A 10,095-nucleotide genomic window follows, 5' to 3' on the forward strand; every position below is an offset into this window, starting at 1 on the left:
AGACCTAAATAGACATTTCTCCAAGGAAGATATATAGATTGCCAACAAACACATGAAAGGATGCTCAACATCACTAATCATTAGAATAATGCAAATCAAAAGTACAATGTGTTATCACATGACACTGGTCAGAATGGCCATCATCAAAAAGTCTACAAACAATAAATGCTGAAGAAGGTGTGGAGAAAAGGAAACCCTCTTGCACTGTTGGTGGGAATGTAACTTGATACAGCCACTAAGGAGAACAGTATGGAGGTTCCTTAAAAAACTAAAAATAGAACTACCATAGACCCAGCAATCCCACTCCTGGGCATATACCCTGAGAAAACCATAATTCAAAACGAGTCATGTACCACAATGTTCATTGCAGCTCTATTTACAATAGCCAGGACATGGAAGCAACCTAACTGTCCATCAACAGATGAATGGATAAAGAAGATGCGGCACATATATACAATGGAATATTATTCAGCCATAAAAAGAAATACAGTTGAGTTATTTGTAGTGAGGTGGTTGGACCCAGTCTGTCATACAGAGTGAAGTAAGTCAGAAAGAGAAAAACAGATACTGTATGCTAACACATATATATTGAATCTTATTTTTAAAAAATGGTTCTGAAGAACCTAGGGGCAGGACAGGAATAAAGACGCAGATGTAGAGAACGGACTTGAGGACACGGGGAGGGGGAAGGGTAAGCTGGGACGAAGTGAGAGAGTGGCATGGACATATATACACTACCAAATGTAAAATAGATAGCTAGTGGGAAGCAGCATAGCAGAGGGAGATCAGCTCGGTGCTGTGTGTCCACCTGGAAGGGTGGGATAGGGAGGAAGCGAGAGAGAAGCAAGAGGGAGGAGATATGGGGAACATATGTATACGTATAGCTGATTCACTTTGTTGTAAAGCAGAAACTAACACACCATTGTAAAGCAATTATACTCCAATAAAGATGTTAAAAAAAAGACAGATGCTGGGGGATCCTGATTGAGTAGGGGCCTGGGAATGTGTGCTTGAAAACAGCTACCCCAGGTAAGTGCCACGATCTGCCAGAGTTGAGGAGTCCTGCCCAATTTATTCTCCCAGGCGATGACAACACATTCCTCATTCTGAGCCCTGGCGAGGATCCAGTTTTCAACTAACTGAAAGTGGAGTGTCAGAAAAAGACGCTTTTGGAGGAAAAATAGAAGAAAGAAGTTATTGCTATTTCCTTTCCTCGTTTCCCTCTCCCTGAGGTGAGAGACACTGAGTCTGACAGAAGCCAAATTGTCAAGTGGCAAAATTGGAAGCAGTCTAGCCTCACCCAGGAAACAAATAAAGAAATAGGAAGGGAAGTGTGTGCTTTTATCAGTCCGTGGGCACCTGGCCACTCAGACTGATATTGCAGGGGAGGCCTGGGCCTTTTGCAGGGAAGACGGCACTGAGAGCAAATGCTCCGGATCGCAGTGGTGGATTTTTAGCACGGTCTCCGAGAAAGGGGGCCATCAACAGTCTGAGTTAAGAATCTAAAAGGAGAGTGGCAACTCTGAAGACATGGGTCTAACCTGTGGCCCTTCAGCCATTCATTTTGATGTGGCTTTTTTTAAGCCTACGTTCCTTTCTCGTGATTCTCTAAATCATGACCCAGCACACAATGGCCACTGGGTTTTCGGCTCCGAAAGTGGATGATCAGAGTCAGCAGTGTGGACATGCAGGGCCTGTATACGTCTAGATCATCCTTATGTATGTTGCCTCTTGTTTCTTTCTCTCTCTTTTTTCTTTTCTTATAAAAATGTGGGAGTAGGTATTTATGTTTAAGTTGAACTATACGAAATCTCCATTTTCATACATTAAAAAAAGAGAGAGTATTGGTGATTTCCTATAGCTAATCCTAATCTTTTCTGTAGCTTCTCCTTCTCCCCACCCCCTTCTCTCTCTGTCTGTCTCAATCTCTTTCCATGGCTCTATTCTCTTATTTTCTTGCCTTTGCAATCATATGTGTATTACCCAGAATACCAGCTGTGAAGGTCAATAGACAGTACCAGGAAAAATTAACAAAAAGAAGAGGTTTTAAATTTCAATAAGTGTTAATTTGAGAACCCACTGATGTACTTGGTGTATCTGGAGGGGAGGTTCTTTGTGGTCCAGCTGAAGCAATGGCCTGTGAAATTCTTGATCCTGCAGAATGGACCAGTCCTGATGAGAATGTGAATTTGTTTGTGTCACCATTTTTTTTTTTTTTTTTTTGGCTCAGAAGTGTATTTAATGACTCCAGCTCACGGCCCCTCCCCTGCAACTCTGGCTTTGTTTCCCGTGAGTAGTCAGCGGAGGTTCCCTGAGAGGTTCAGGAGGGGCTCCAGGGACCTTGGGCCTGGAAGGGAAGGGCCATCGTCTCTCCTTGTGGCCTTTGGTAGCTGCTGGGTGGAGGCTGTGGGACGGGGGTCCCAAGCCCAGGGCCTCTGGGTGCTGCACATCTCACAGCCGGGTCAGCTTTGGGGCACTGATGAAGGTGCAGGAAGGGCAGGGCCAGCCGGGCTGAAGGGCATTGGGGAGGCTGGAGCCAGCTGGCTGAGGGGCTTGGGGCAGCCCCAGTGACTAAGGAAACAGGTGGCCTAGTTCCACATCCATCTTCTGGGGGTGCTGAGGATTGCGTCCTGGGGCTTCTCGGCGGGGGCTGAGAGTCCCGGTCCCGCTGGCCCCCATAGAAAGCAAGGCTGTATCCAGGGACACACAGGCACTTCCCGATGACCCAGCGCTGCACAGCCGGTGGGAAGCCGAACTCCGAGAATATCTGCTTCTGGAGGGCCCAATGGTGCAGTGGGGGTGGACCGGCAGTGAGACATGGGCAGAGGATGCAGCATCTTCAGCTGTGCCGTGTAGCCTGATGGGGCCGGGAGGGAAGCAGGCCTCCTGCAGCTGGATGCTGAGGGCCACATGATGCTGGGCCAGGATGGCTGCCGCTTGGGCTGCCCGCTTCTCATCCCCACCCTCTCTGGCCCGGGTCGGGCGCCCTGCTAGCTCCTCATTCTGTCCTTCCACGGTGGCACCTCGGACCAGGGCTGCTCACCGCTGAGCTTCCTGAGGGTTGGCAAAGTGCAGGCTGAGAGTCCCAGGCCCTCCTGGTGGAGGCTGCAGCTCATGCTGGATGGGGGCTCGGACGGTGTAGGAGACTGACTCCCAGGGCCGCTCCAAACTGACAGCCCCGGGCCCCGCGCCAAGCAGCTCCAGCCGGAAGCGCCCTGGTCGCTCGGCGTCCGCGCTCAGCCGCAGCCTCCGCAGCTGCGCCTCGGCGTCCGACCCCGCGCCCAGCGGCCTCACCGCGGCGAGCACGGCCAGGAGCACCGCGGCCCGGCCCCACGAGCCCGCTTCCGTGGCCTTCGGCCGCTCTGTGCCACCATTTTGGCATGTGAATACTGCTGCTTTTTTCTTTATTTGGGCTTTTAGATTCAAGGGGACTTTTCTGGATGTGGGGATGTAGTGTTAGAGGGATTGTTAAAAGAGTCGTGACCTTAAGACCAAAAATCTCTACGTATGTACTGACAAATAAAGCAAACCGGGCTGGACAGGCTTTGTCGTGCCGTCCCACTGATGATCCAGGTGCCTGGTATCTAGTTTCCCATCAAAGTTTGCCTTCTGAATGAGCACTCTGGCCCTTGCAGCATCTTTGCAAGCTTCTTTAAGTGGATCCTGTTGACTGTCCTTACCCTGCTTGCCAACCTCACTTTTGTTTCCTGGATCACAAATGGAATTTGTCACCTTCTCATGGATAATACACCTCAAGTAACAACACCTTTGTTCCTCTGTGCATAACATGCTTTCTTTCTCTTTCAGTTTTAAAGATGCAACAGTTTTGAGCAAAGGCAGAGGCTTGTGGAAAGGAGCCATTAGAAGAGAGAGGTCAAATAGAAGTATGGGAGTTAACAGGGCACAGGTCCTTAAGAAGGTGAGCAGAAACATGGCCCGATTTCAATACTTTAGATACGATGTGTGACAAGTGCAAAGAAGAGCAGAAATGTCACTGTCACATTTTCTTCTTGTCAGAATCATTTGGGATTATGGGGATTATAGTCAGAATTGCAGTTTTGAGAACCCTGCAATGTTTTTGATTCATCTTTCCTTTTTGAATCTCATACTGTGGAATCATGTCCGTCTTTTACTCAAATCTTATTAGGGTCCATAAATTCAAACCAGTGGTCATTTATTTAGCACATACTTCATGTTCAGTGCGTAGTAGGTGGTGTGAGGGTTGCCACACAAGACATGATTCTGCTCTTGAGGGATTTATAATCAAGTTGAGAAAGCTGAAAATAGCTAAATAAAGAAAACATATAAGTATGTTAAAGTGCTAAAGACAGGTCGCCAGTTTCTTATCCAAAACATTTAGAGCCAGGACTTCAGGATTCATACATTTTCCCTCCTTCTAGAAAGGTAGTATAGTTTGTAGCCTACGTAATACGTAACAATTCTAGTGGGGTAGGGCCACAGCACCCAATAACCAAACTATACATATAATAAAGAGATATAAAGTAAAAACAATAAATAATAAATGAAGACTGTTAATAGACCAGGTTTGTTGCCAAACGAATTTAAACCAAACCTAAAAGTAAAAGTTCTGTTTTCTGAAATGTTTGGGTTTCAGAACTGTGGAAAGGGACACTGAACCTTTATCATGGGTATTGACTAATATAGGGAAAGGAAATGAATATTTATGGCGTAGGTAGAAACTTTCCAATTTTTTTTCAGCACCAGCATCTGAGATTCAAACCAAGGAGTAATTTGTTCACATGTGTACAACTCAGCATCATCTGGAAACTTGTAAGACACACAGATTACACGCCCCATCCCGCACGTACTGAATCAAAACCTTTGGGCTGGGCCGCAAGTAATCTGTGTTTTAACAAGCCTTCCAGGTGATTTTGATGCACGTTAAAATTTTGAGAACCACTGACGTAGCAAATACCTGACAGAGAACCCGGATTCAAACTCAGGTGTTTCTGATTTAAAACGCCATCTTTTTTTTTTTTGATGCTGTTTTCCTCGCTCTCAAAGTAGAAAAAAGCAAGAGACTGTTGTGAGCTCAGATGGAAGAGCGACTTCAAAGAAGGTACGCTGAAACATGCTTCGCTTTAATCTAATAGATAAGAGCAAAATAATTTTGTAATGTACATCCCTAGAATATTAGTCCGTTCCTTAATTATATCAGGAAGAAAAATAAGCATTGATAATTCCCTGTTTTATTTTCTCCACGTTAATATGTCAAAGATGGTATAATATATTTTGTAATTTCTTTAAGATCAAGGTAGTAACTTAATTGTGAAAATTAAGACTTAGGAACTTTGTAAGGAAAAGAGGTTCTCAAATAGTCCTAAGATGGTTATTGACCTATTATTTGGTATCTTTGATATAAGCATGTTTTACTGGTAAGATGATGTGTCTTGCTTTTCTACTTTCAACATAATTCTTAGTGTGCAAGTTGACCAACTTAAGAAAAAATCCAATTGAAGACCATTAAAACATACCTTTGCAGGTAAATGACGGTTATTTGTGTGGTCCCAGCTCTACTTAGAAGGCAAGAGATTTGAACTTAAAGGGCGAGTTTAGGGCACAGAGGAAAGGGAGAAATTGAGGACACTGATCACTTTGCTCCTTATTAACTGACAAACGGGATGACTTATTTCTGAAAGTGAATAGGTAGACATTAATATGCATGTGCTTAGAATGAGATCTAGCAAAGCACAAGTCTAATACACCCTTAGGCTGTGTCTTAATAACTTAATGTCATATTGATCTCTTTCGGAAAGGGATACCGTATTGGAAAAGAAATCACTGCAAAAACAAAATGGCAAAAAATGCTACCTAAATCACACCAGTTATGAGCTCTCTTTTTACCGTCGTGAGTAAAGCTTTCTTTTAAGGGATGAAGTGGATGTAAAACCCAGTATCTTCCAATAGCAATTAATCATATCAATTTAGGGCAGCTGTTCCAGTTTTCTTTTGCTGCATAACAAATCACCCCAAGCCTTAGTAGCTTAATACAGTAACAACAATAACAGCGATAATTATGCTCACAAATCTGCAGTTTGGGCAGGGCTCAGTGGGGACAGCATTTCTCTGTTCCACTCAGTGACTGATGGGACAGCTTGAAGGCGTTGGGCTAGAATAATCTGAAGGCATTCTCACAGGTCTGGCTGTTGGCTTAGCTATTAGCTGGAGCTTTCAGCTGAAACGTATACTTGTGACTTCTTCATGTGGCCTGGGCTTCCTCACCAAATGGTGGCTGGTTTCCAAGGGTGAGTATCTAGAGAGAGAGCCACGTAGAATCTGCAGCACCTTTTATGACCTAGATTCAGAAGTCATGCAGTGTCTCTTCTATTTATTGTAGTTGTAATAAAGTCCTGCCCAGGACTTTAAAGTCCCCAGTTGAAGGGGAGGGTAAATAGAATGCACCTCTTGATAAGGGAGTGTCAAGGTTCTGGAAGAGCGAGTGGGGCCATTGTTGGAAAAGACAGTCACAGGAGCTTAAGAATTACACCTCTGATTTTTTTTTTTTTTTTTTTTGCGGTACGCGGGCCTCTCACTGCTGTGGCCTCTCCCGTTGCGGAGCACAGGCTCCGGACGCGCAGGCTCAGCGGCCACGGCTCACGGGCCCAGCCGCTCCGCGGCATGTGGGATCTTCCCAGACCGGGGCACGAACCCGTGTCCCCTGCATCGGCAGGCGGACTCTCAACCACTGCGCCACCAGGGAAGCCCATGCACCTCTGATTTTTTTACTGTTGCTTTTTAACTTCTTTATTTTGAAATAATTTCAGGCTTACAGGCAAGTTGCAAAAATAGTACAGAGTTCCCATATACCCTTCACCCAATTTCCCCTCATATTACATCTTATCAAACTATAGAGCAACTATGAAAACTGAGAAATCAAACTTGTTACAGTGCTCTTAGCTAAACTAAAGAATTTATTTGGATTTCGCCATTTTTTCCCCCTAACATCCTTTTGCTGTTCTGGGATATGACACACGGTTCCATATTGCATTTAGTTGTGTGTCCTTGGTCTCCTTCAGTCTGACATTTCCACAGTGTTTTCTTGTCTTTCATGACTTGACACTTTTGAAGAGTACTGGTGAGTCATTTTGTAGAAGGTCCCTCAATTTGGGTTTGTTTGATGTTTTCTCATGATTAGATTGAAGCTCACATGTATTACTGGTGATGTTAATCTTGATCACTTGGCTAATCTGTCAGGTGGCATCTACCAGTATTCTTGACTATAAACTTACTATTTTTCTCTTTGTAATTATTAAGTATTTTGGAGAGATACTTTTTTTAAAATAAAGTTTTTTATTTCTATTTTATTTTTGGCTGTGTTGGGTCTTCGTTGCTGTGCGTGGGCTTTCTCTAGTTGTGGTGAGTCGGGGCTACTCTTCGTTGTGGTGCACGGGCTTCTCATTGTGCTGGCTTCTCTTGTTGCGGAGCGTGGGCTCTAGGCACATGGGCTTCATTAGTTGTGTCACGCAGGCTCAGTAGTTGTGGCTCGCGGGCTCTAGAGTGTAGGCTCATTAGTCGTGGCACATGGGCTTAGTTGCTCTGCGGCATGTGGGATCTTCCCAGACCAGGGCTCAAACCCGTGTCCCCTGCATTGGCAGGTGGATTCTTAACCACTGCGCCACCAGGGAAGTCCTTGGAGAGATACTTTGAGACTAAGCAAGTATCTTGTTTCTACTTAAAACTTTTGGAAACTAATTTTAGCATCCATTGGTGGATCTTGCCTGCAGCAATTACTAATGCGGTGTTGTAATGTTTATTTTTTATTTTCTTCATTCCTTCTGTATTATTTAATTAGAATTCTTCTCTATGAGAGAGCTGTCCCTTCTCCCCTGTTTAGTTTTTTATTCAGTTGTTTCGATCAGCATGGACTCATGAATATTTATTCTTAGGATTATATTCCAATACTATATTTATTTTCTTGTTCAAGTTGTTCCAACTTTGGCCATTGGGAGCTCTTTCAGGTTGGCTCCTATGTCATTTCAACATGACTTCATCCTTTTTTTTTTTTTTTTTCTAATTTTTTGGAGCACTTCTTTACTTTCTGGTACAAAAACATGCTCTAGGTTCATCTTGTATTTTCCTTGCCAAAGCCCTGGAATCAAGTTCTTCAAAGAGCCCTAGTTCCTTTTATTGGAGAATGGTATTTAGAAACCAAGATTTGGGTGTTTAGATGTAAACATTGCGACTGGGGTGTCATACATATACACATTCCTTTTAATTGTTGGGTGGTATTCCATTGTATGAACGTACCAGTTTGTTTTTCCATTCAGCAGTTGAAGGACATCTGGCTTTTCAAGTTTCGGTGATTATGCATAAAGCTGCTATAAACGTTCATGTATAGGTTTTTGTGTGAACATAAATTTTCATTTCTTTCAGGTAGATATGTAGGACTGTGATTGCAGGTACATAGGGTTGTTATATGTTTAACTTTGTCAGAAACTGTCAAACTATCTTCCAAACTGGCTCTACAGTTTTGCATTCCCACCAGCAACGTATGAGAGTTCCGGTTGCTCTGCATCCTTGCCACCGCCATTTGGTTGTTCTGTGACTTCAGCTGTCTGATAGGTTTGGAAAGAGTCATAAAATTGAAGTAATTTTGGTTATTTTTTTCATTATCTGCATAAGAGCAGTACTCCTTTTCACTCCCTACATCACAAGTGGGAGTCAGAAGTAGAGGAGCTTTGATTTGAAAGTTTAAAGAGGTAACATAAGTTTAACTGGGAAATTAAGGTCAAAACATTGTACTTCTATTATTTTGGAATAAATAGAGCTTCACTGAATAGAAACATTATGTACTGGGAGGTAACGGGGATAAACACATTATTTCTTCGAGTGGTCTCCTTCAAATTTTTCATGCCAAGCGACTGGCTCCCTTCTGGGTGTTTCCAGAGACCTCTCCGCCCTTCCATCTTCTCTGCTGGTATCACACTACTTTGCCATTATTAATTAATCACAGGTTGTATATCTGAATGCTTATGGGGTCAGAGAGATTACATAAATAGGCTAATCTTACTGGATATGATACAGTAGAAAGAGTAGGTCAGGGGCTAAACTAGGGAGTGCATACACTGCTTTAAGGTAATTCAAGTGAAAATTCATATGTGCCTCTGTGTGTATCTATCTCCTAACAAATAAAACTGCTCAGGGCTCCAGCTTATGGTCCCTGATTCATTCCGTGTGGTTTGGCTGTCGATTCTGCAAGGAGCAGTTGGCATGGTGCCAGCAGCACTACCTAGTAAGTGTTCAACAGATACTGAATGAATGACTGATCATCACAAAATGTTGCAGGAAATCCAAAGCGTTATTGATTACATTGAAGTAGATATTTCTTTCCATGTACTTTGAGAATGCCAATGGTTTTTATAGATCTTACAGAACTTCTTGCCCCATCACAAGTTCTGTCAAGATCTCTATGTCTGCCATGTCATAAGGAACTAAAAATAATGAAAGGACTAGGCTCAGTTTTCTATAGCAATACATGGGCTATCTTTACACCAGTTACTGAATTAAATGATGACATAGGAGGATTGATTTATTGATTTTTGCCACGTAAAATAGCTACTTTGGGCAGCAAGAAATTTCTTTAAGATTAAAAATTCCTGGGACTTCCCTGGTGGCACAGTGGATAAGACTCCGTGCTCCCAATGCAGGGGGCCCAGGTTCAATCCCTGGTCAGGGAACTAGATCCCACATGCATGTGGCAATTAAGAGTTCACATGCCACAACTATGGAGCCCACCTGCTGCAACTAAGACACGGTGCAACCAAATAAATATTTTAAAAAATGAGAAATCTTTAAAAAAAGATTAAAAATTCCCTAAGCACCACTCATCTCCATCTGTATCATCTGACAACTCTTTCAGGCTGTGCAAATATTTAATGGGGATATTTCAGAGAATTGAAAGCAATAGAATGAATGTTTTAAGCTGACGTTCATTCTAGAGGGGCATTCTGGGATTTTAGATTAAGATCAATACTATGAGGTATGTGTGGAAGTGACAAGGCAGAGTCCAAGAACTGCCCTGGAGTCCAAGCTGAGTGAGTGTTTTAAAGAAAAACTGAAGGGACAGTGAGAGGT

At 43.4% G+C, this 10,095-nt stretch overlaps 1 pseudogene; it reads right to left on the reverse strand.

Moving 5' to 3' along the window:
* Positions 1-2,297: 2,297 nt before the first annotated feature.
* On the reverse strand, positions 2,298-4,194 carry LOC112062005 (sharpin-like; annotated as a pseudogene).
* Positions 4,195-10,095: the final 5,901 nt, after the last annotated feature.

The sequence above is a fragment of the Physeter macrocephalus genome, chromosome 21 (assembly GCF_002837175.3).
Source record: "Physeter macrocephalus isolate SW-GA chromosome 21, ASM283717v5, whole genome shotgun sequence".
Classification (NCBI taxonomy): Eukaryota; Metazoa; Chordata; class Mammalia; order Artiodactyla; family Physeteridae; genus Physeter; species Physeter macrocephalus.